Source organism: Callithrix jacchus, chromosome 12 (assembly GCF_049354715.1).
Source record: "Callithrix jacchus isolate 240 chromosome 12, calJac240_pri, whole genome shotgun sequence".
Classification (NCBI taxonomy): Eukaryota; Metazoa; Chordata; class Mammalia; order Primates; family Cebidae; genus Callithrix; species Callithrix jacchus.
The window spans coordinates 25,837,952-25,864,376 of record NC_133513.1 but is presented as its reverse complement, the minus strand read 5'-3'; the positions used below and the strand labels follow the sequence as shown (position 1 = coordinate 25,864,376).

At 43.0% G+C, this 26,425-nt stretch overlaps 1 protein-coding gene across 8 annotated transcripts in view; it reads right to left on the bottom strand.

Annotated features, from left to right (window-relative positions):
• HS3ST4 (heparan sulfate-glucosamine 3-sulfotransferase 4) overlaps window positions 1–26,425 on the bottom strand; it is a 900,746-nt gene that overhangs the window by 853,636 nt on the left and 20,685 nt on the right. For 5 of the 8 annotated variants that reach the window (XM_078344971.1, XM_078344972.1, XM_078344975.1 and 2 more), the window contains exon 2: window positions 9,827–9,954. The exons of the other annotated variants lie outside the window; for them this stretch is intronic. The gene's annotated coding sequence lies outside the window, so the exon portion shown is untranslated. The remainder of the gene's footprint in view (window positions 1–9,826; window positions 9,955–26,425) is intronic. 8 annotated transcript variants of the gene reach the window in all.

Genomic DNA, 26,425 nt, shown 5'->3' with positions numbered 1-26,425 from the left:
ACACTCTGCTGTAAGGACTGTGGACTTCAGAGATACTCTGAAGTGCAAAACCACAGTAGCTGAGCCCAATTCAGGGAAGAACCCCTGAAAATTTTGAAATTACACTTCTCCTGAGCCCTAGCAGAAGAATGAGGACAAAATTAAATGTTGGCTATGGCTGGACTTGGTGGTTCACACCTGTAATCCCAACACTTTCAGAGGCAGAGATGGGAGGATTGCTTGAGGCCAAGAGTTCAAGACCAGCCTGGGCAACATAATGAGACCCTATCTCTACAAAAAAAATTAAAAATCAGCCAGGTGTGGTGTTGTACCTATATTCCCAGCACCTCAGAGGCTGAGGTGGGAAAATTACTTAAGCCCAGGAGTTTAAAGCTGCAGTGAGCTATGATCATACCACTGTACTCTAACCTGGGCAACAGAAAGAGACCCATCTCAAAAAAAAAAAAAAAAAAAAAAAAAGAAGAAGAAGAGAAAAAAATGTTGACTATGAACAGTTGAACTTTACAAAGAAATATGCTAAACCATATTTAGATGTTTATATATCTTAAAATTTTGCTCATTTTTAAAATGCTTTTAATGATTATATTAGTGGTCAGTTGATTCTGATTTACTTTACTTAGTTTTTTTCAGCATAACTGGCTAGGATCTGACATGGAGACCTAAGGAGATGTCTGTGGTTCCCGACCCACTCTTTTCTCTAGGAGGACCCTTTCCCCAGGGCTGGATTTCTTCCAGCATGATCTTCCTACATGGCCCTGCCTCCAGTACTGGGTAGATGCTGTTCAATGTAGTGATCTGTCTCTGGGCAATCTGGAGTTCAGATTCCAGAGATAGATGCTATGAAATGTGGGGATTCGTTTGAATGCCAGACATGTGACTTGGGAGCTCTGGATGATCCAAGGATTGTCTTGGAAACAGTCTCCTGAAAAAGCATGAAGCATATACGCTGGCCAAAATCTAGAGGCAAAAATGTGTAACCCAGGAACGAGAGAAGAAATAGTATCTTGGGTTCCCAGTGGCTTTATAGAATCTGCTTCTAGCCTTCCCAAGTTCTAATTGCTCACTTTTGTTTTGTTTTGTTTTAGGTACAAAATCCTAGCATTCCTTATAGTAAAACTTCTTTTCATTTCCACTGGCTTAACCCAGTTGAAAGTGGGTTCTGTCACTTGCGACCAGAAGAGGCTGAATATTGGTTCCCAGGGAAATCCTCACTCATTGTCCCACAGGCTCCCTTTTCCTGATGCCTTCAGGCAGGTAGGAAACAGAGCGTTGTGTTGTCCCAGAGTCAGTAACTCCCTGTTCCCAGTCTTGAACCTGTTTTGATTTGATCACATGACTTCGAGCACATTCTGCAACCTTGCTGTGACTCAGTTCCCTCTTCTAAGGAAGTGCTTATCTCAAAACTGCCTTTTTGGCTTTGTTGTTGTTGCTGTCATTGTTGTTGTTTGAAAGGAAGTCTCACTCTGTTGCCCAGGCTGGAGTGCAGTGGTGCGATCTTGACTCACCGCAACCTCCGCTTCCCAAGTTCAAGCAATTCTCCTGTCTTAGCCTCCCAAGTAGCTGGGATTACAGGCACCCATGACCACGCCTGTCTAATTTTTTCATATTTTTAGTAGAGATGGGGTTTCACCATGTTGGACAGGCTGGTTTTGAACTCCTGACCTCAAATAATTCACCCACCTCAGTAGACACTGGCTTTTTACTGTGAAAGTAATAACTCCTTCCACCTAGAAAATATGAGTGTCTCATGGACACCTATGTTCATTGCGGCACTGTTGACAATAGCAAAGACCAGGAACCAACCCAAATGCCCATTGATGATAGACTGGACAAGGAAAATGTGGCATATATACACCATGAAATACTATGCAGACATAAAAAACGATGAGTTCATGTCCTTTGTAGGGACATGGATGAATCTGGAAACCATCATTCTCAGCAAACTGACACAACAACAGAAAATCAAACACCACATGTTCCCACTCATAGATGGGTGTTGAACAATGAGAACACATGGACACAGGGAGGGAAGCATCACACACTGAAATCTGTTGGGCAGGCAGGGGAGGGATAGCAGGCAGTGGGGAGGTTGGGGAGGGATAACATGGGGAGAAATGCCAGATATAGGTGATGGGGAGATGGAGGCAGCAAACCACATTGTCATGTATGTACCTATGCAACAATCCTGCATGATCTGCACATGTACCCCAGAACCTAAAGTATAATTAAGTAAATAAATTAATTAATTAAAACATGGGTGTCTGATTCCTATATTAATCTGATTATTCCTTGTGACCTGGAGCTCCAAAAATAAATATACTTAAAAATACCTGAGGTATTTCATGCTTCACCCTGTGTCCATTTCAAAAGACAGAGGAAGGCTGACTGGGAACACTGGACCTGCTGACTGTCCTGCTATGAGACAGGAGAACTGAGCCAAACAACATGAAGAGATATGAGCAGGAGAGTGGAGGCTCTTTATAAGCACAATCTAATTTAATATTTATAAGTGGTCATATTCCCATTCTACAGATGAGAAAACTGAGTCCAGAGTGTCCTAGTAACTTTCTTAAGCCCCACAAGTGACAACTGGGAGGGCCAGAACCATAACCCAGGTCTACCTAACATAAACCCCTGACCTTGAGGTCTACATCTAACTCTCACACTGCTTATAAGGATAAAATTTCTTTCTTCCTTGACTTTGTGTAGACAGTGTCTCAGAGAAGTAACAAGGTGCTACCCAGAATAAGCAGATACGCTGCCCATCCTAGAACTTAAGACGGAGTCCTCCCTCTGTTGCCCAGGCTAGAGTACAGTGGCGCAATCGTGGCTCACTGCAACCTCTGCCTTCCAGGTTCAAGCAATTCTCCTCTCTCAGCCTCCTGAGTAGCTGGAATTACAAGGGCATGCCACCACACCCAGCTAATTTTTGTATTTTTAGTAGAGACAGGGATTCACCATGTTGGCCAGGCTGGTCTCAAACTCCTGACCTCAGGTGATCCACTGGCCTCGGGCTCCCAAAGTGCTGGCATTACAGGTGTGCACCACCATGCCCAGCCCAGTAATACTTTTTGTTTTTTGTTTTTGAGACAGCGTCTCACTCTGTCACTCAGGCTGGAGTGCAGTGGGGCAATCATGGCTCACTACAGCCTGGACTTCCCAGGTTCAAGTGATCCTCCCACCTCAGCCTCCCAAAGTGCTGAGGTTACAGCCATGAGCCACCACACCCAGCCAGTTTTTGTACTTTTGCTCTGGCTCAGCAATTTCTCAGTAAGCAAGCCCATGGGGAAATGAATTGCTTCCTCTCATCTAAGTATAAAGTCCAGCCGGACTCTGAATGCCTGGTTCAAGTCCCACCTCCATCTCTCCCTGGGTATTAGACAAGCCCCTTCACCCCTCTATGATCAGTCTCCTCTGTAACATAAGTCAGTTCCTTCCTGTAAGAGATAGCTATATATATATATGAAGCACTTACAAAAATGCCCAGCAGGTAATGAGCACTCAAAAACTGTTAGGTATTAAGGGAAGCATCGCACCTGCCTTCCCCAGCATCAGTGGCATCCTTCACTTTCAATCAGATCTGTAACTTTATTTGTTTGTTCCTTTCCTTCATAAACTTTTTTTTTTTTTTTTTTTTTTTTTTTTGAGACATAGCCTCACTCTATTACCCAGGCTGGAGTGCGGTGGAGCAATCTTGGCTCACTGCAACCTCCACCTCCCAGGTTCAAGCAGTTCTCCTGCCTCAGCCTCCTGAGTAGCTGAGATTACAGGTGCATGCCATCACACCCAGCTAATTTTTGTATTTTTAGTAGAGATAGGGTTTCACCATATTGGCCAGGCTGGTCTTGAACTCCCGACCTCAGGTGATCCGCCTGCCTTGGCCTCCCAAAGTGCTAGGATTACAGGTGTGGGCCACCATGCCCGGCCCAGTAGTTCATTTCTAAAACATAAGTTAGAGCACATCACTCTTAGGTTCAGAAAAATCCAGTGGTTTTTCCATCTCTGCTTCAGCCACACTCACCTTTATTCCAATCCTTGAAACAGCCTCAGGGCCCCTGCACATACTGTTCACTCCTCTAGATGACCATATGTCTTGCTCCCTCATTTCCTTAAGTCTGGATTCAAACATAGCCTCCTCAGTGAGGCCTTTCCTGAACACTCTCCTTTAAGAATTCTCTCTTTCAAGAGGGAGCTCTCCCCTCTCTCCAGACTTGCTTCTTGCTTTGTTTCTCTTCACTGTGCTTATTGCCTTCTGCTATGCTCTGTCTCTCCAATGAGAATGAAGTTCCATGAGGTTGGGGCTTTTGTTTCTGTTCACTGCTCTGTTCCCAGTGCCAGGAAAGAACAATGCCAGGCCTTTGATCAATGTTAGTAAAGGAATGAATGTGGCTGCACACCAAACAGCTAAAGCAAAAGAGAAGTTGCCAGAAGACAGATGACAAGGGGTCCTGTGGGTTAAGATAAGAAGACTGAACTGAAGCCTAAATCCTGTGAGGAGCCCTAGAGCACTAACTGATCAGATTTGTGCTTTAAGACCATCTCTCTGGGTGAAATATGGATTTGAGACGAGGGAGACCAGGAAGTGCAGCAAGAGCACTTCAGAGATGAATGCTGTGATCCAGATGAGATGTTATGAAGGCCCTAATGAGGATGGTGGCCATGGGGTAGGGCAGAGGAACAGAGCAATGAGTCTCTAAAGCAGGGGTGTCCAATCTTTTGGCTTCCCTGAGCCACACTGGAAGAAGAAGAATTGTCTTGGGCCAAGGGACCGTTATTGGCAGCAGCACCAATAAAACAGGAGCTGGGCTGGACATGGTGGCTCATGCCTATAATCCCAGCACATTGGGAGATGGACAGATCACCTGAAGCTGGGAGTTCAAGACCAGCCTGGCCAACATGGTGAAACACCGTCTCTACTAAAAATACAAAACTAGCTGGGCATGGTGGTGTGTGCCTGTAATTCCAGCTACTTGGGATGCTGACGCAGGAGAAGAATCGTTTAAACCCAGGAGATGGAGGTTGCAGTGAGCCGGGATCACGCCACTGCACTCCAGCCTGGGAAACAAAGAGAGACTCCATCTCAAAAAAAAAAAAAAAAAAAACAACCAAACACATGCTGGAGTAGCAGTTCCCACTCAAACTGCACAGGTCCCAGGAAGGGTCTGAGATGAGAGAGACAAAGTCCTAACCAATACTAGATACCAAGAGAGGGCAAATAGAAATAAACCCACTGCCTAAGCAGCACCTGCTGCAGGGTCCATCATTCAATTATTTTCACAGTAACGCTAAAACTAGGTGGGGAAGCTGTGACAGTCAGTATGTAGAGGTAATTTAAACTCAAACACAACAACTCAAATTAACAAGGAGAGAAAGCACACCAATTAAGTACACAGTTGGTCTGAATGAATTCATTTAGATAATATACAGGACTTTGGAACAGGTCCAAGGTCATGATGCTATCTCACAGTTCCATGAATCTTAAAGATGTAGCCTTCTAACTCAAACATCTGATATCAGCCAATAATATGTTCAAAAACCTTCCCAAGTCCTACTCTTCTGGGGCCAACTTTATCGCCTAATGTTGAAATAGTGTTTTTCAATGAATTCTTTATTAAACTTGTTTCTTGACATATGAGCTGTCAACAAAGTGGGCTGCTGTCTCCTAAAATATAGATGCAGCTTTTCTAAGTCCCACACCTTGACTGGGCACTGCTTTAGGATAGGTTCCTCTTTTGATGGATATTTTTCTGCTGAAATAGATCATCAGTTCTTTCAGTCTGTGTTCTTGTCATTCCTGAAGCATTTATGCCTTGCTTAAGCCCTTCATTATAATCATCTGTCCTTAACTTGCTATTTCCTGCAAGGGCTTTGCCTCAATCATAGATGCATTAGAACAACTGCCCTTTTAGCTGTGGATCAAGTTATCTTTGGGGTCCCCTATGTAAATGAGAACACTTGAAAATGCTAATTTATAATGAGCCCAAAGTTGATAACAGTATCACTATGAGTGAACTGGTGAGAAGGCCAAACGCATGGACAAGAAAGGACGTGGCCGGGAAAAAGGAGTGAGATGATCAAATGCATGGACAGGAAAAAAGTGAAGACAGAGAAATGTGGGCAAGTCACAATTGCCACTAGGGCTGGTTCGCGGCTGTAGAGCAAGAGAAAAAGAATAATTTTTTGTTACTGTCCTGACAGCTGTATAACAAATAACAATATAAGACTTGGAAGTCCCCAGGGGGAAAAAGTGGATCTGATTAGAATAACTGATATGATAAAGTATGGGAAAAAATTGTGTATCTAAGAAAAGCACAGCTGAGCGTGGTGGCTCGCGCCTATAATCCCAGCAGTTTAGGAAGCCAAGGCAGGTGGATCACCTGAGATCAGAAGTTTGAGACCAGCCTGGCCAACATGGTGAAACCCGTCTCTCCTAAAAATGTAAAAATTAGCCAGGTGTGGTTGTGCTCCCCTGTAATCCCAGCTACTCAGGAGGCTGAGGTGGGAGAATTGCTTCAACCCAGGAGGTGGAGGCTGCAGTGCACCAAGATTGCACCACTGCACTCAAGCCTGGCAACAGAGAGAGACCCTGTCTCAAAAAAAAAAAAGAAAAAAATAAAGAAGGCCAGGCTCAGTGGCTCATGCCTTAATCTCAGCACTTTCGGAGGCTGAGGCAGGTGGATTGCCTAAGGCCAGGAGTTCAAGACCAGCCTGGCCAACATGGTGAAACCCTGCCTCTACTAAAAATCAAAATAAAACAAAAAATTAGCCAGCCATGGTAGCAGGTGCCTGTAATCCCAGCTACTTGGGAGGCTGAGGCACAAGAATACTTGAACCTGGGAAGTGGAGGCTGCAGTGAGCCGAGATCATGCCACTGCACTCCAGCCTGGATGACAAAGCCAGTCTCTGTCTCAAGAAAAGAAAAGAAAATAGTACAAAATAAAAAGGAAGAAGACATTAAGGCAATTAGAAATCCTGGGGAATGTAAGAGAAGGAAAGTTTTCAAGAAAAAAATATAATGATAAGATACCTATTGGCTCTTCAGTGAACAGTATTTACCAGTGACAACTATTATAAATAGTTGTATCATTGTATGGGAAGGATGGGAGACAAGGAGTACAAGACAGTTAAATCCACCACCATTGTTTCAGAACATGAACAGATCGATAATATGTGAAAATGATACAGCAAGAAATACATGGCCAGGCATGGTGGCTCATTCCTGTAATCTGAGCTCTTTGGGAGGCTGAGGCAAGTGGATCACTTGAACCCAGTTCCAGACCAGCCTAGGCAACATGGTGAGACCCCATCTCTAGAAAAAAAAAAATTTAAATTAGCCAGGCATGTTGGCATGCGCCTGTGGTCCCAGCTACTTGGGAGGCTGAGATGGGAAGGTTACTTGAACCTGGGAGTTCAAAGTTGCAGTAAGCCTGTTTGTGCTACTGTGCTCCAGCCTGGGTGATGGATGGAGACCCTGTCTCAAAAGAGAAAAGAAAGAGGCCAGGCGTGGTGGCTCACGCCTGTAATCCCGGCACTTTGGGAGGCCGAGGCGGGTGGATCACAAGGTCAAGAGATCGAGACCATCCTGGTCAACATGGGGAAACCCCGTCTCTACTAAAAATACAAAAAATTAGCTGGGCATGGTGGCGCGTGCCTGTAATCCCAGCTACTCAGGAGGCTGAGGCAGCAGAATTGCCTGAACCCAGGAGGCGGAGGTTGCGGTGAGCTGAGATCGCGCCATTGCACTCCAGCCTGGGTAACAAGAGCAAAACTCCGTCTCAAAAAAAGAAAAGAAAGGAAAGAAAGGAAGGAAGGGAGGGAGGGAGGGAGGAAAGGAAGGAAAGAAAGAAGGAAGGAAGGGAAGGGAAGGACAGAAAAAAGGAAGGAAGGGAGGGAGGGAAGGCAGGAAGGGAGGAAGGGAAGGAGGGAGAAAGAGGAAGGAGAGAGAGAAAAAAAGAAAGAGACAGAGAAAGAAAAAGAAAGAAAGAAGAAAGAGGTAAAGAAACTTATTATTTATTCTTTTAACTGCTCAAAGAGACTAAAATTGCTACCTCCAGAAAGTAGAAAAGGAGGGGGAACAAGACACTGTTGCTTTTCATTACAAGGTCTTTGGTGCTATTTATTTATTTATTTATTTATTTTTAGCTGGCATGGAATTTACAAAAAAAGTTTTACTGAGCATTTGCACTGTGCTAGGTATTTCCTGCGTTTTCATCTAAATCTCACAAGTACAACAAAAACACTTCTCTACTGCTTATTATGTGCCAAGTACTGTTCTAAAAACTTAACATTTATTATCTTATTCCATCTTTGCAATAACTTTGTGTTAGTCTTATTTTGCCCACTGAACCAATGAGGAAACTGAAGCACAGGGAACCAGGAACTCACCCAAGGTCATGTGATTGACAGTCGTGGTGCTAGGACCTGAGCCTGGGTAACCTGGCTCCAAAGTCTGTGTTCCTAACCTCTACACTCTGTTGTGTTTTATAGTAAGGCCAGGCTCAGGGAGTTACACCTGTAACCCCAGCACTTTGGGAGTCTGAGGCAGGTGTATTGCTTCAGGCCAGGAGTTCAAGACCAGCCTGGGCAACATGGCAAAATCCCATCTCTACTAAAAATACAAGAAGAAAAATTAGCCATCTGCAGTGGCATACACCTACAGTCCTAGCTACCTAGGAGGCTGAGGCAGGAGAATCGCTTGAGCCTGGGAGGCAGAGGTTGCAGTGAGCCAAAATCACTCCATTGCACTCCAGTCTGAGTAACAGGAATAAAACCCTGTTTCAAAATATATATATATGAATAAATAAATATATATATGAAGAGATGTAGCTACAGTGATCAAGACTATGTGATAATGGCAGAGGGATAGACACAGAGATCAATGGAACAGAATAAAAAACCCAGAAATAGTGCCACACAAGTACAGTCAACTGATTTTTTAATACCCCTCTGCTTTTGCATCAACCAACTGATCTTTTGCAAAGATGCAAAAGCAATTCAATATAAGAAGTGTAATATTTTCTCCAAATAGTGCTGAAGCAAAAAAAAAAAAAATTAAGTACCATGACCTAAATCTCACACCTTATATAAAAACTAACAGAAAATGGATCATAGACTTCAACGTAAAATGTAAAACTATAAATATTTTAGAAGATAACAAAAGGGGAAATCTTTGGGGCACATTAAGAACTCTTAAACATGACACCAAAAGTATAATTCATAAAAGAGTAAATTGATAAATCGGACTTCAAAATGAAAATCTTTAACTCTGTAAAAGACTTCATTAAAAGGGTAAAAAGATAAGCTATGAACTGGAAGAAATTGTTTGCAAATCACATATCTAACAAAAGGCCACTTTGAAATAAAGAACTCTCAAAACTGAACAGTAAATAAATAATAATTCAATTAGAAAATGGGCACCCAGTCGCAGTGGCCTGTAATCCCAACACTTTGGGAGGCCGAGGCAGGCAGATCACAAGGTCAAGAGATCGAGACCATCCTGGCAAACACAGTGAAACCCTGTCTCTACTAAAAATACAAGAATTAGCTGGGTGTAGTGGTGCATGCCTGTAGTCCCAACTACTAGGAAGGCTGAGACAGGAGAATTGCTTGAACCCAGGAGGCAAAGATTATGAGCCAAGATCTCGCCACTGCACTTCAGCCTGGCAATAAAGCAAGACTCTGTCTCAAAAAAGAAAAGAAAATAGGCAAAAGGCACATTTCACCAAAGAGGATATATAGATGGCAAACAAGCACAGGAAAAGATGTTCAACACCACTCACCATTAGGATAATGCAAATTAAGACCACAATGAGCTATCGTTACTCACCTATTAGAACAGCTGAATAAAAAAGAGTGGCAGTATCAAATGCTAGCAAGGATGTGGAGAAGCTAGATTTCTTATATGTTTCTGGAGTGTAAAATGGTATCGCCACTGGAAAAATAGATTGACATTTTCTAAAACAAAACAAAACAAAATATATGCTTACTAAGTGATCCATCAATGGCAATCCTGGCCATTTACCCCAAAGAAATGAAAACTTATGCCCACACAAAAACTGATCCATGATTGTTCATCAAAACTTTACTTGTAGTAGCCAAAAACTGGAAACAACCAATATGTTTGTTTAACTCCCCTGGATGGGGACCCCTGGATGGCGAGTGGTTAAACAAACTGTGGTACACCCATATCATGTAATACTACTCAGTAATAAAAAGGAATAAACTATTGATACACACAACAACTTAGATGGATCTCAAGGGCTTTATGCTGAACAACAACAAAAAAATCTACTCTCAAAGTCACATAGTGTATGATTCTATTTATATAACATCCTCAAAAAGACAAAATTTTAGACATGAAAAATATACCAATGATTGCTAGAGGTTAGGGATAATGGAGAGAGGGGAAGTGAGTGTGACTATAAAGATGGAAGGAGGCTAGGCACAGTGGCTCACACCTGTAATCCCAGTCTTTTGGGAGGCCAAGGTGGGTGGATCATCCAAGGTCAAGAGTTTGAGATCAGCCTGGCCAGCATGTGAAACCCTGTTTTATGGTGAAACCCTGTTTTTACTAAAAATACGAAAATTAGCTGGGAGTGGTGGCTTGAACCTGTAGTCCCAACTACTCAGGAGGCTGAGGCACAAGAATCGTTTGAACCTGGGAAATGGAGGTTGCAGTGAGCTGAGATCTCACCACCGAAATCGAGCCTGGGCAACAGAGCAAGACTTCATCTTTAAAAAAAAAAAAGGAAAAGATGGCAGGGGCTCTTTTCCTGGCTCTGATGCTTACTCTGAATTCATTTATATAACATTTGACTCATACTTATTAATCACCTAATGTATGTAAGTATAATGTATATTATATAACATATATTGGGGATGTACTTATAAAATTATTTTGTTTATAATATAAGTATATTGGGGACATATTTATAATACAAGATTATTTTGTTGTTTATCTGAAATCTCATTTTAACTGGATGTCCTGGATTTTTGTTTGTTTGGTCTTTGCTGCTACTTTGTTTTCTACTGTTTTGCTAAAGTTGACAACACAACCACGGCCCTTTCCTTTATGGAATGTATAACAAACAGTTGAATGGGAAGACAAAAAGTCTTCAAGTAACCAAAATAATAAATAAAGTAAAAGAACAATGGTTCTATAATCAAGACTATGGGAAATTGTTTTAAACAAGGGTAGTCAGAGATTGTGATGTTTGACATGCTGGGACATAACAAGGAGCCTGGAATCAAAATGATCAATGTAATTAGAACAGCAGGGGCCCTGGTGCAGGAAAAGGTTTGGAGTACTCAGGGAACTAGAAGATGGCAGGGCAACTGGAGCCAAAAAGACAGAAGAAAGGACCCAGGAGAGTTTGGGGAGACGAGCCAGAGCAAAATCCCACAGGACACTGAAAAAGCGTCATCAGGTGTTTTGCACTCAAGAAACAATTGAAGGGGATGAACTGAGCTCATTCACACTTTTGAAAGCTCACTGTGACCACTCTGTAGAAAATGGGTTTGGGCAAGCACTAGAATGAAAATAAAGTTGTGGGGGAGATTTATGGCCATACATAATCCAGGCAAGAGATAATGCTGTTCAACTTTAGTGACTTTGAGTAAGACAGTACCAAGCACATGCAGAGACATGGATGAGCTTTGGACGTAGACTTAGCAGGACCCACTGACGGATGGAAAGGAGACAAGGGAAAGGAAGGGATCAAAGATTACTCCCCCCAGGAGGTTGAGGCTGCAGTGAGCCATGATCGTGTCACAGCGTTCCAGTCTGGGCAACAGAGCAAGACCCTACCTATTAAAAAAAAAATTAAAGTAATTCCTGGGGCTTTGGCTTAAGCAGTTGGAATAATAACAATGCTGTTTTCTAAGATGATGAAAATTATGGGACAAATGGGTTAGCAGAAGAGAAGAGTTGGGAAATCAAACTCTCCATGATGGACATAATCTTTGAGAATTTTGAGAGACAACAAAATAAGATTAACAAGTAAATTCTCTGGAGCCCAAAGGAGAGGTCTGATACAGAAGTTGAAAAGGGAAGGTTACCAATATAAAGATCAATGGTTCTTTTTTCTTTTCTTTCCTTTTTTAGTGACAGGATCTCACTCTGTTGCCCAGGCTAGAATGCAGTGGCACAATCATAGCTCACTGCAGCCTTGAACTCCTAAGCTCAAATGATCCTCCTGCCTCAGCCTTCCAAGTAGCTGGGACTACAGTCATATACCACCATGCTTGGCTAATTCTTTTTATTTTTTGTAGAAATGGGGTCTTGCTATGTTAACCAAGGTGGACTTGAACTCCTGGCCTCAAGTGATCGTCCCACCTCAGCCTCCCAAAAGGTAGGTGTGAGCTACCACATGCAACTGTAAATCAATGGTTCTTGATCCTGGCCACTCAATAAATTACCTACAGGGCTTTTTAAAGAGTACTGCTGCCCCACATGGACAAAACTGGAGATTATTATCTTCAGTGAAACTTTCTATATTCCAACATAGAAAGTCAAATATTGCATGTTCTCATTCTAAGCAGGTACTTAAAAAAAATGTGTACACACGGATGTAGAGAGTGGAATTATACACAATGGAGACTCTGAAGGGTGAAAGCTGAGGTGGGGGTGGATGATGAGAAATTACTTAATGGTAACAATGTTAATCAAGTTGTAAAAACCCTAAAAGCCCTGATTGGACCACTACACTACCTATGCATGTTACAAAATTGCACACGTTGCCCCATAAATTTGCTTTATTTCTAATTTTTTAAATTTCAACTTGTTTAGATTTGGGGGGTATATGTGAAGCTTTGCTACATGGTATATTGTGTGATGCTGAGGTTTGGGGTATGACTGATCCCATCACCCAGGTAATGAGCATAGTACCTACCAGTTAGTTTTTCTACCCTTGCCCCCTTCTGTCCACCCCTCAAGTAGTCCCCAATGTCTATTGTTGCCATCTTTATGTCTATGAGCACATTTGCTTAGCTCCCACATGTAAGTGAGAACATGCAATCTTTGGTCTTCTATTCTTGCATTAATTCACTTAGGATAATGACCTCTAGCTGTAACCATGTTGCTGCAAAGGATGTGATTTTGTTTGTTTCTATGGCTGCACAGTATTCCATGGTGTATACCACATTTTCTTCATTCAATCCACCATTGATGGGCACCTACATTGATTCCATGACTTTGCGGTTGTGAATAGTGCTGTGATGAACTCATGACTCTATGTGTCTTTTTGATAGAAGAATTTATTTTCCTTTCGGTATATACCCAGTAATGAGTCTGCTGGGTCGAATGGTAGTTCTGTTTTAAGTTCTTTGAGAAATCTCCAAACTACTTTCCAACTAACTTACATTCCCACCAAAAGCGCACAAGCATTCCCTTTTCTCCACAGCCCCACCAATATCTATCATCTTTCCACTTTTAACAAAAGCCATTCTGACTGGTGTGAGCTGTTACTTGGTTTCTCACTGTGGTTTTGATTTGTATTTCTCAGATGATTAGTGATATTGAACACTTTTTACGTTTGCTGGCTGCCTGCATGTTTTTGTTTTTGTTTTTGTTTTGAGAGAGAGTTTTGCTCTTGTTACCCAGGCTAGAGTACAATGGCACAATCTCAGCTCACTGCAACCTCCGCCCCCAAGTTCAAACAATACTCCTGCCTCAGCCTCCCAAGTAGCTGGGATTACAGGCATGCACCACCACACCTGGCTAATTTTTGTAGTTTTAATAGAGACAGAGTTTCACCAGGTTGGCCAGGCTGGTCTCGAACTCCTGACCTCAGGTTATCCATCTGCCTCTTTTGAGAAGTGTCTGTTCATGTCTTTTGCCAACTTTTTAATGGGGTCTTTTATTGCTGGTTGGATTGTTTAAGTTCTATATTATACTTCTTTTGGATGTATAATGTGTTAATATTTTCTCATGTTCTGTAGGTTTTTTACTCAGTTGATACTTTCTTTTCCTGTGCAGAAGCTCTTTCATTTAATTAGGTCCCATTTGTCAATTTTTTTTTGTTGCAAATTGCTTTTGAGGACTTGGTCATAAATTATTCTCCAAGACCAATATCCAAAATGGTGTCTCCTGTTTTCTTCTAGAATTTTTAGTTTTTAGGTCTTACATGTAAGTCTTTAATCCATCTTGAGTTAATTTTTGTATATGTTGATAGAGATCCAGTTTTATTCTTTTGCATATGGCCAGCCAGTTATCCCAACATCATTTATTGAATAGAGGGTCCTTTCTCGTTGCTTATTTTTGTGAACTTTGTCAAAGATCAGTTGGTTGTAAATGTGTGGCTTTGTTTTTGGGTTCTCTATTCTGTTCCATTGGTCTATGTTTCTATTTTCATACCACTCCCGTGATGTTCTGGTTACTGTAGCCTTAGAGTTTTAGGTTGGGTACTACGATGCCTTCAGCTTTGTTCTTTTTGCTGATGATAGTTTTGGCTATTGTTTTTTTGTTTTGTTTGGTGCTATGTGAATTGTAGAATCGTTTTTCTAATTCTATGAAAAATGGCTTTGGTAGTTTGACAGAAATGACATTGACTCTGTAGACTTTTAGGCAGTATGGCCATTTTAACGACAGTGATTCTTCCAGTCCATGAGCATGGAATGTGTTTTCGCTTGTGTATCATTTATGGTTTCTTTCAGCAGCATGTTGTAGCTCTCTTTGCAGAGAACTTTCTCCTCCTTGGTTAGAGCTATTCCCAGATAGATATTTTATTTTTGTGTGGCTATTGTAAGTGAAGTTGCATTCTTGATTTGGATCTCAGCTTGATCGTAATTGATGTGTAGAAATACTACTGATTTTTGTATCCTGAAACTTTACTGAGGTCGTTTATCCATTCTAGGATTCTAGGAGCCTTTTGGTAGAGACTTTTGGATTTTCTAGATATAGAATTATATCATCAGTGAAGAGACATAATTTGACATAGTCTTTTCCTGTTTAGACGACTTTTTTTTTTCTCTTGCCTGATTGCTCTGGTTAGGGCTTCCAGTACTATTATTACTGGAAAGTGGTCTCAATCCATACCCCAAGAGAGTGTTCTTGAATCTCGTGCAAGAAAGAAGTCAGGGCAAGTGCATAAAGTGAAAGCAAGTTTATTAGGAAAGTGAAGGAATGACTATTCCATAAACATACAAAATGGTTGCTCATTTTTAAAGTTATTGCTTGATGATATGCTAAACAAGGGGTGGATTATTCATGACTCCCCTTTTTAGACCATATAAGGTAACTTCCTCACGTCGCCATAGTATTTGTAAACTGTCATGGCGCCAGTGGGAGTGTAGCAGTGAGGACAACCAGAGGTCAGTCCCATGACCATCTTGGCTTTGGTGGGTTTTAGCTGACTTCTTTACTGCTACCCGTTTTATCAGCAAGGTCTTTATGATCTGTATTTTGTGCCAACCTCCTATGTCATCCTGTGACTTAGAATGCCTTAACCTTCTGGGAATGCAGCCCAGTAGGTCTCAGCCCCATTCTATTTAAGATGGAGTTACTCTGCTCTATTTAAGATGGAGTTATTCTGGTTCAAACACCTCTGACATTATGTTGAATATGAGTGGTGAGAGTGTTGTCCCATAAATTTGTACAAATAAGTAGTCATACTAATAATAATTTGCACCCACCAAAAAAAAAGTGTTGCTGCCTAAGCCTTACCACCAAATCAACTATTAATAAACTAGAATCTCTGTCAGTGGAACCCAGCTATCAGATCTTCTAAGAAATGCTTACATGTGGAGATGAGGGAAAAGAAGAGGATCCAGTAAAAGAAGATTGGAAAGAAGTAGACAGTGATACAGGAAGGAAACCAGGAGATGTAGCTCCTGGAAGCTGAGAAGGGACTGTTTCAAAAGGGAGATAAGATATTCCTGCACAGGGATTTTTGTGAAGACTGAAAGAATGCATGCATATGGAAACAGCACTTTGTAAGCTGTTAATTGATGAACACATACTACATGAAGTATTATCATCTTAAGGGAAGAAATCATTCTCCCTTAGTACAACATCTCTGTGCTTAGAGAAAGAACTTACAGCTGGGCGCAGTGGCTCATGCCTGTAATCCCAGCACTTTGGAAGGCCAAAGCAGGCAGATCATGAGGTAAAGAGTTCAAGACCAGCCTGGCCAATATTGCAAAACTCCTGCTCTACTGAAAATACAAATTAGCTGGGCATGGTGGCGCATGCCTATAGTCCCAGCTACTCAGGAGGCTGAGGCAGGAGAATTGTTTGAACCCAGGAGGCGGAGGTTGCAGTGAGCTGAGATTGCGCCACTGCACTCTAGCCTGGTGAAAGAGTGAGACTCCATCAAGAAAGAAAGAAAAGAAGGAAGGGAGGGAGAGAGGGAGGGAGGGAGGAAAGAAAGGAGGGAGGGAGGGAAGGAAGAAAGGGAGGGTGGTAGGGAGGGAGGGAGGGAAGGAGGGAGGACGAAAGAAACTTAGAAAAGCGTTGGGAGGGGGATCCATCCCCAGCACTTACACTTATGAGAATTAACCAAAAATCTTTACAGTTATGAGGCTTGAACAAATTAATGTCTATTATGCTTAACCCAATTGGTTAAGCATAGTGCATAGTACTTCGTCATCATCACCATGTAATAACAATAATGATGATAGCTAACACTTACATAGTGCTTCCTATGTGCTAGGCAATGTTCTCAGTGCTTTATATCTATTCAGGTAGCATTCAAGAATGATGAGCTATTGTTTCTTTTGTTATTATTACTAATTCCAAGTGGGTAGGTTTCCTCAGTGGGCATTAAGGGAAGGTATAGAAGCTGGTTTGACATTCCAGAGCCACTGCTCTGAAGTGAGGGTAATGATGTCCCACGAGATCCCTCTGGAAGTGGCAGAGAAAGGGGGAAGGGGCTTCCGTAGAACAGTTTATGGGTCTCCAGAACTGTGTGTCAGTCCTAGGGCCACCTGGCAGACAGCACAACTGTCCTATGGGAGGGGTGTGTCCCACTGTGATCATTTAATTCCTTCATGGAGGCTGTGCTATTCAGAGCTACATATGTGAAGGCATCTGGACATGGAGACAACTGGGTTCTTCAACTCAACTATTATTTACTGACTACTCATGGGCACCAGTGTATTTAAGCCTGTCATTGACTTTGAGAAGTAGAGATAGTTATCCCACTATCCAGGTAAGGAAGCTGAGGCTTACAGAGGTTAAATAACTTGCCCAAATTCACACAGCCAGTTAGCATGCCAGAGCCAGGACTCAAACTGGATACCCTAAATTCAAGTTCTCACTTCTTTGTCTACCATGCATGTCACTTTTATTTTTTTACCAAGTTTTGAGGAGGTAGAGCTGGCCAAATTTTAAAAACCCAAAACCAAGACTCAGAAAGATTTCACCTTTAATATGCTAGCAGGGGAAGGGAAATCAGCAAAAGATATAGGCAATTTGCAGAAGCAGCACACAAACACCAAAAAAAAAGTGAAAAAATGCAAATATAACAAACATTTTTAAAATATACATACATCATTTTAAGCCCATGAAATTCATTTTTTAAATGTATAAAAGAAAATAGCAAGCCTTGGAAAGAATGTGGGTAATACAACTCCCAGACACTATTGCAGATTTGTGCAATGACCCCAGAGAGCAAGGTAATTGTATCTAAAAATGAAATGCTCACTCCCGAATCACTTGAACCCAAGAGGTGGAGGTTGCAGTGAGCCAAGATCATGCCACTGCACTCCAGTGTGGGCCATGGAACAAGACTCTGCCTCAAAAAAAAAAAAAAAAAAAACCTGCTTGCTCCCTACAACCCAGCAATTCCACTCTAAGTAGAGTCCACAGAGAAACTTCTCTCACTTGTGTGCAAGGAGAAATAGATAAGGATATTTCCATCAGTAATAGGAAAACAGTAAACTATTTAAATGTCCAATGTTAGAGAATGGATACATAAAATGAGGCAAATTCATACTACATACTGTCTGGCAGTTAAAGTGAGTAAACTAGGTCAAAATATACAATATATGAATATTTCTGAAATAGGCAGGCTTGATGGGAAAAGGCAGATGCATGGAGAATTCAGAACAATGCATGGAATATGATATCATTGACTAAGAGAAGTGATGTGTAGGGAAAGTATAGGTTCCCAAAGTAGTACAGAGTGAAGAGGGGATATATTTAGGGCCAGAGGATCTTTAGCTCAAACTTCTCAAGAAGTTCATTTCAAAACTCTCCTAATTTTTTTCCAGCTCCCTCCTCAACACTGTCTCCTCCTCCCTCAGGTCCTCCTTTCTTCTCTTAAAATCTCCTAATCTAGGTTCCATGAGTGGGTTTCAGAGAAACTGTAAATTCCCTGACATTTTAAGCAAAAATTTGTTTTTTTTTATGAGCATTTTTCTGGGGAATGGGTCCATGTCTTTCATCAGATTCTCAGAGGGGTTACAGCCCCATAAGAAGATTAAAATTCATGGGAAAAAAAGGTTCAGAGTGTAAATGTAGCTTTGATGCAGTTTCACTGGTATATCATGCCTCAGGAGTAGGAGTTATTTCTCATCAGAAGAAAAAAATAAAAAATGAGAAAATGTAAAGTGATTTGTTCTGATCTGTTTCCACAAGTCCTGTGCCCTGGAAGAAAATCCCCTGCCTTAAGAAACAGAAACATCTCCATCCTTCCTGGCCTGCTGGGTCTCTCATCCATCATCTCAGGCAGGCTCCGGGCAAAGGCAGCCAGCTTCCTTTTCTGCCATTCATGACCCTTTCCATCAGATGTCAGGGTCTGGGCTCTGGCCAGCTTGTTGACAATTATGAAGATTTTTCTAACCAGGCCAAACAGCCTCTGCACCATCAGAACACTCCAGCTAAGGAAACTACAAGAGATCAGGAAGGGATAAACAGTTTTATAAAGGATGTCCCAGGGGAGTATCAAAATCCATAGGTCCAGGCACAACAACACTGAGTCCCCAGGGTCTGAGGATCCTGGGATTGAATTAGGCTTCTCCGTCATCTAGAGTTGTGAGATGCCATAGTTCTCTGCTCTAAACTCACAGGTCCTCTGGGGAGACCAGTGAGTTGAAAGAAATCAATGCACACAATCTTGGGGCAATCAGCAATCTTGCCCCCATCAGCAATCTTGGGGCAGCTGATGATCAGCCAGGTGGCTCTGCTGATCCTGGCTGGCTTGCTCTTGTGTCCAGGTGTCAGCTGGCTATTGAGGCACCTGGACTGGCCTCTGCTAAGGGACTGGGCTGCTTCAGCTCTCCTCCAAGTGTCTCTCATCCTCCAGCACACTAGCCTGGGCGTGTTCTCACAGTGATGGCAGAGGAACAAGAGACAGCAAGCGCCAGCATGCAAGCCTGTTTCAAGCCTCTGTTTGCATCACATCTGCTAATAACACATTGGCCAAAGCAAGTCACAGGACCCAACCCAGAGTCAAGGACAGGTCTTGACACCCTGCCTACAGTGAGAAAGCATGGCAAGACAAGTGAGAATCTGCAATATTTTTAAAATAATTTCACATTTTATTTTAGTTTCAGGAGCTACATTTGATGCTGAGGGTTGGGGTATGCTTGATCCCGTCACCCAGGTAGTAAGCATAGTACCGAATAATTAGTTTTTCAACCCTTCCCCCACCTCTTCCTCCTCACTCTAGTAGCTCCCAGTGTCTGTTTATCCCATCTATATGTCCATGAGTACCCAATGTTTGAGAACATGAAGTCTTTGGTTTTCTATTCCTGCATTAATTCATTTAGGATAATGGCCTCCAGCAGTATCCATGTTGCTGCAAACAAAATGATGATGTTCTTTTTTAATGGCTGTGTAGTATTCCACAATGTATATACACCACAGTCTTTTTATCCAATCCACCACTGATGGGCACCTGTGTTGATTCTATGTCTTTACTATTGTGGATAGTGCTGCAATGAACATGTGAGCCCATGTGCTTTTCTGGTAGAATGATTTGTTTTCTTTTGGATATATACCCAGTAACGGGATTGCTGGGTCAAATGGTAGTTCTGTTTTAAGTTAAGAAATATCCAAACTACTTTCTACAGTGGTTGAACTAGCTTACATTCCCACCAACAGTATATAAGCAAGAACCTGCATTTTGAGGTCAAGGTCTGCTTCTTACCAGCCACACTGATGTCTTTTAAGTTCTCTGAGCAAAGAAGACACTACCTTTCCTCCGATTAGTGAAGTTTTTTTTAATGTAATAATACACAGTGCATAATAGGGTGAAGAAATAGGCACCTGAATATGCTCTTGGTGGGATTTTATTCTATTTTTTTTTTTTTTTTTTTTTTTTTGGAGACGGAGTCTAGCTCTATCGCCCAGGCTGGAGTACAGTGGCATGATCTTGGCTCACTGCAACCTCTGCCTCCAGGGTTCAAGCAATTTTCCACCTCAGCTCCCTAAGTAGCTGGGATTACAGGTGTGTGCTACCATGCCTGAATAACGTTTATATTTTTAATAGAGACAGGGTTTCACTGTTGGTCAGGCTGGTCTCAAACTTGTGATCCTCCCGCCTCAGCCTCCCAAAATGCTGGGATTAAAGGCATGAGCCACCACACCTGGCCAATTTTATCCTATTGTCTAAAGGCAACTGAATCATACTTATCATGGTGGATTGCAAAAATAACCCCAAATTCTTCTTACCTTCGTATGCACTCCCCTTTGCAATGTAACTTAGCAGCTCCTACCTCCATAAATATGGGTTAGTCAGGGGCCTTGCTTAGGACAAGAAGATCATGGGAAATGTAATGCAAGCAGAGGCTTGTGCATTGAATTGCCTCCTTTGCTGTGCTTGGAAGCCTGAGGCCACCATGTGAATGAGCCCAAGCCAGCCTGCTATAGAATGAGAGGCCACATGGAGGAAAACTGAGGCACCTCAGCTGACCTTAGAAGCATGAGCAAGCCCAGCTAAGATCAGCCAAGCCTGGTCTAGAACAGATAAGCCAACCAGCTGAGCCCACCCCTAATTGCCACCAAATCCCAGAATTATATATGAGCTGGTAAAACATGCCAATTCATTATCATATTCTCATAAAGGTCAGTGTCTTTCACAAGCAGAGATGTGATGTAGCTTCATTTGACATATATTTATTAAGCCTATTATTATATGCTGGGATTGTCTAGGCACTGATGAATAAAATGAAAAAAAATTTAAAAATGTTTCTGCCCTCACAAAGCTTATATTTTAGAGGTAAGAGACAGAATGTTGTTTTGTGTTTTGAGACAGGGTCTTGCACTGTTTTCCAGGCTGGAGTGCTGTGGTGTGATCATAGCTCACTGAAGCCTCAACCTCCTAGGCTCAGGCGATTTTCCCAACTCAGCCTCCTGAGTAGCTGGGACTGCAGGTCCAGGCCACTGTGCCCAGCTCATTTTGTATTTGTTTGTGAGAGAGATGAGGTCTTGCTATGTTGCCCAGGCTGGTTTCTAACTCCTGAGCTCAAATAATCCTCCCACCTCAGCCTCCCAAAGTGCTGGAATGATAGGCGTGAGCCACTATCCCAACCATAGAAATTTTTTTTTTAATTACTAAGTGTAACAGATTGAGCAAAAGTGATGACTGCTCTGGAGAAAAAGAATAACACTATGTATAACACTATGATCCAGGAACCTTTCAAATGAGGGTAGGTGTTGAGAGGGGTTGTAATAGTAAATGAGAAGGCCAGATAAAACATCTAGAAGGAGATGGCCAAGTGAAGATCTGAAGCAGATGAGGGAATGAGCCTCATTGGTTTCTGGAAAGGAGTCTTCCACAGCGAGGGAACAGCAAGGACAAAGTTTCTGAGGATAGGCTGGAGCCAACAAGTGTATAGGATGCAAAGACAGACAATAACAGGGACGTGATTGCACAGGGTCTTGTGGCGACTCTAAGGAATCTTTTGTAAATTCTTGTATAGATCTAATATTTTAACCACATGTGTGGTTTGTAATCAGGCCGGGTGCAGCGGCTCACACCTGTGATCCCAGCACCACTTTGGGAGGCTGAGGTGGGTGGATCACCTGAGGTCAGGAGTTCGAGATCAGCCTGGGTAACATGGTGAAACTCCGTCTCTACTAAAAGTACAAAAAGCCAGGAGTGGTGGTGGGCACTGTAATCCCAGCTACCCGGGAGGCTGAGGCAGGAGAATCGCTTGACCTGGGGGGCAAAGGTTGCAGTGAACCAAGATCACGCCACTACACTCCAGCCTGGGTGGCAATGTGTGTGTGCGCGTGCGTGCCTGTGTGTGTATCAAAAATAAATAGCAATCTTGAGCTCCACCCGCAGATTCCAGTATTTGTGGATTCTACGTGAATTTTATTATAATCCCTGGCCCCGTATTCATAGAGCTTGCTTGCCGCAGACAGCAAGGGAGCGACGTCATTTTCGGGCACAGGCTGCCCTCTGCTGTTCACTTTTGGATTAACAGCCGCAGTTACCACTTGAAGAAGCAAAGTCACCATCCAGTTAGAAAACAGATACCCAGTTTTCAGGACACCCCATCCTCCTTGCCAATAAGTTTGACTATCTCCAGGAGCTATTAAAAAACAATATAGGAAAAAAAGGATATTTCCCAAATCTTCATCATTCATTTCTATGCAAATATTACACCATTTATTTATTTATTTATTTATTTCAGACGGGTCTTGCTCTCTGGCCCAGGCAAGAGTGCAGTGGTGTCATCACAGCTCTGCAGCCTTGAACTCCCAGGCTCAAGTGATCCTCCTGCTTTAACCTTCCAAGTAGCTGGGACTACAGGTGCACATGACCCTGCCTGGCTCATTTTTTTATTTTTTTATAGACAGGGTCTCACTATATTGCCCAGGCTGGAATTGAATTCATGGGCTCAAGGGATCCTCTTACCCCAGCCTCCCAAAGGACTGAGATTACAGTCATGTGCCACTGTGCCTAGCCTATATTTTTTAAAGCAGTTTTAGGGTCTTAGCAATGTTGTGAGGAAAGCAGAGAGATTTCCCATATACCCCCTTCCCCTACACATGCATAGCCTCCCCCACGATCAATATCCCCACCAGGGTGGGACAATTGCTGCAACTGATGCACCTACACTGACGCGTCTTTACCACCGAAGTCCCCAATTTACATTAGGGTTCACATTTGATGTTGCCTATTCTGTGGGTCTGGACAAATGTATAATGCCATGTATCCACCATTACAGTAACATGCAGAGAATTTTCACTGCCCTAAAACCCTCTGTGTCCCACCTCTTCATCCCTACCCACCACCCACCCCAAATCCTGGCAATCACTAACGTTTTTACTGTCTCCATGGTTTTGCCTGAAAATCTGATGAGGCTGCATACTGTATGATTCCAACTATATGACCTCCCGGAAAAGGCAAAACTATTTAAAGATCTAAAATATTCACCCACTCGTTCATGTGATGCTCTGCAAATGCCTGTGAGGAGAGTTGTGTGGACATTGTCAGCCCTTGTTGCAGATGAGAGAATTGAGACTTTGGAAACTTGCAGAACTTGCATTTAGTCTCATTAGCCTGTGCATGGTAAAACCAGGATGACAGTCAGAACCTTCCAACTCAGTCAGGTGCAGTGGCTCATGCCAGTAACTCCAACAGTTTGAGAGGCAAAGATTGGAGGGTCACTTGAGACCAGGAGCTCAAGATCAGCCTGGGAAATACAGTGAGTCCCTCCTCACCTCAACAACAACAACAAAAAATTAAATTAGCTGGGCATGGTAATGCACACCTGTAGTCCCAGCTATTCAGGAGGATGAGGCTGGAGGATTGCTTAAGCATCGAGTCTGCAGTAAGCTTTGATTGCATCACTGTGCTCTGGCCTAGACAGCAAAGCAAGACCCTGCTTCTTAAAAAAATAAAATACAGCAGGGCACAATGGCTCACACCTGTAATCCCAACAGTTTGAGAAGCCAAGGCAGGTAGGTACTAAAAATACAAAAATTAGCAGGCTGTGATGGTGCACACTTGTATTCCCAACTACTAGGAGGCTGAGGCAGGAAAATCACTTGTACCAGGGAGGCAGGGAGGTTGTGGTAAACTGAGATTGCACCACTGCACTCCAGACTCTGTCTCAAAATAAAATAAAGATAGCCTTTGAAATGCACAGCAGAGAAAATCATTTGACAGAAAGAGGTTCTGAATCTCCAAAACATAGGCTTGGGATAGCAAGAGCCAAGACCTTTAAGAACTCTGCATCCAGAGTTCATGTCCTTTGTAGGGACATGGGTTAATCTGGAAACCATCATTCTCAGAAAACTGATACAAGAATAGAAAACAAAATACCGCATGTTCTTGCTCATAGGCGGGTGTTGAATAGTATGAACACATGGACACAGGGAGGGGAGCATCACACAGTGGGTTCTGTTGGAGGGGGTGCTAAGGGACAGCAGGGGGTGGGGAGGTTGGGGAGGGATAACATGCCAGATACAGGTGACGGGGGATGGAGGTAGCAAACCACCTTGCCATGTAGGTACCTATGCAACAATCCTGCAAGATCTGTACATATACCCCAGAACCTACAGTACAATTTAAAAAAAAAAAAGAATTCTGCATCCATTTAGGCCATAGACCCTAGAGCTAGAGTTAGGCATCATGTTCTTCTGCCCCCAGCCCCAGGAGGGCTCCTCTCGACTCCAAAAGGGGGGTATAGAGTCTGAGAGACAGCAAGAGTTAGTCACTAATTATTGACCTTGGGGAGGAGGGCTGTACCTGTCCCACCTGCCTGACCTGCTCCACGCTGTCTTGGGGGAAAAGATGATGAAAGACAGAATTCCAAGACAAATATGGGAAACCCAAAGTAGATGAGACCTATGTCTGTGCTATGTGGGCGCAATCTAGGCAAGCCTCACAGTGCCCACACACCCCAGGCCTATCACCACACCCACACCATCACCAGCCTCAGGCAGCAACAGTAGGGTAGAAATGGCAGGTGGGGCCAGGCACGGTGGCTCACGCCTGTGATCCCAGCACTCTGGGAGGCTGAGGTGGGCAGATCACCTGAGGTCAGGAGTTTGAGACTAGCCTGACCAACATGGAGAAACCCCATCTCTACCGAAAATACAAAATTAGCTGGGCATGGTGGTGCATGCCTGTAATCCCAGCTACTCAGGAGGCTGAGGCAGGAGAATCACTTGAACCCAGGAGGCAGAGGTTGCAGTGAGCTCAGATTGCACCATTGTACTCCAGCCTGTGCGACAAAAGTAAAACTCCATCTCAAAAAAAAAAAAGAAAAGAAAAAGAAATGGCAGGTGGTAGACAAAGACCAGAGACTTTCAGCACCCAGTGGGTTCAGGAGACCATATAAGTGTCCTACTCTCCCCCACTCCCACCTTCACCCTAGTGTGGCAGGAATTATTAATAAATTATTTTAAGCAGAGAGAGAGGAAAAGGGCTCCTTGGAAAGTTTTTGTCTTTTTTTAAGCAGCTCCTGACCTCAGCTGATCCACCCACCTTGGCTTCCCAAAGTGCTGGGATTACAGACGTCAGCCACCATGCCCACCTTAGAAATAAGGTCTTTACAGAGATAATTCAGTTAAGATGAGGTCATTAGGGTCCACCTTAACCCATATAACTGATGTCCTAAGAAGAGGAAATTAGGACACAGGAGAAGCCCAGGTAAAGAGCCAGGGAGGTGGCCGGGTGCGGTGGCTCAAGCCTGTAATCCCAGCACTTTGGGAGGCCGAGGCGGGTGGATCATGAAGTCAAGAGATCGAGACCATCCTGGTCAACATGGTAAAACCCCGTCTCTACTAAATACACAAAAAATTAGCTGGGCATGGTGGCGCGTGCCTGTAATCCCACCTACTTGGGAGGCTGAGGCAGGAGAATTGCCTGAACCCAGGAGGCGGAGGTTGCGGTGAGCCGATATCGTGCCATTGCACTCCAGCCTGGGTAATGAGAGCGAAACTCTGTCTCAAAAAAAAAAAAAAAGAGCCAGGGAGGAGACGGCCATCTATAAGTCAGAGAGAGAGACCTCAGACTCAGCCCCTGATAGCTCCATCTCAGGGTTCTAGCCCAGGATTGCAGAAAAAATACATTTCTGTTGTTTAAGCCACGGGATTTGTAGTACTTTGTTACAGCAAACTACTCTTCTTGATAATGATATTATCATTATGATCTTAGGAAAGTCATATAAATGAAGTGAACAGAGCAAACAGTAATTACAGGCAGAATAGCCTATGTTCCAGCCACTTCTACCTTAGCAGAAGTTCTGGGTGGTTGTTTGGGAGGCTTTTGAACAGTGGACTAAGTTTAAGAGTGAGTGATGGGCTTGGGGTATAAATTCAAGGGATTGGGCTGCAGCTGGGCGCTCAGGACATTCTTGGCTACTGTAGCCCTACTCTGTTTCATTGGCATGGTCATAACTTAGGTAGAATATGTTGATTATTGAATCATGCTGCCTTACTTTTTGACCTGCTAACCATTGATCAGTGGAAAGAAACACCTGCACAGGTCAAAGCAGGGCTCGTTCCTCTGACAGCTTTGTG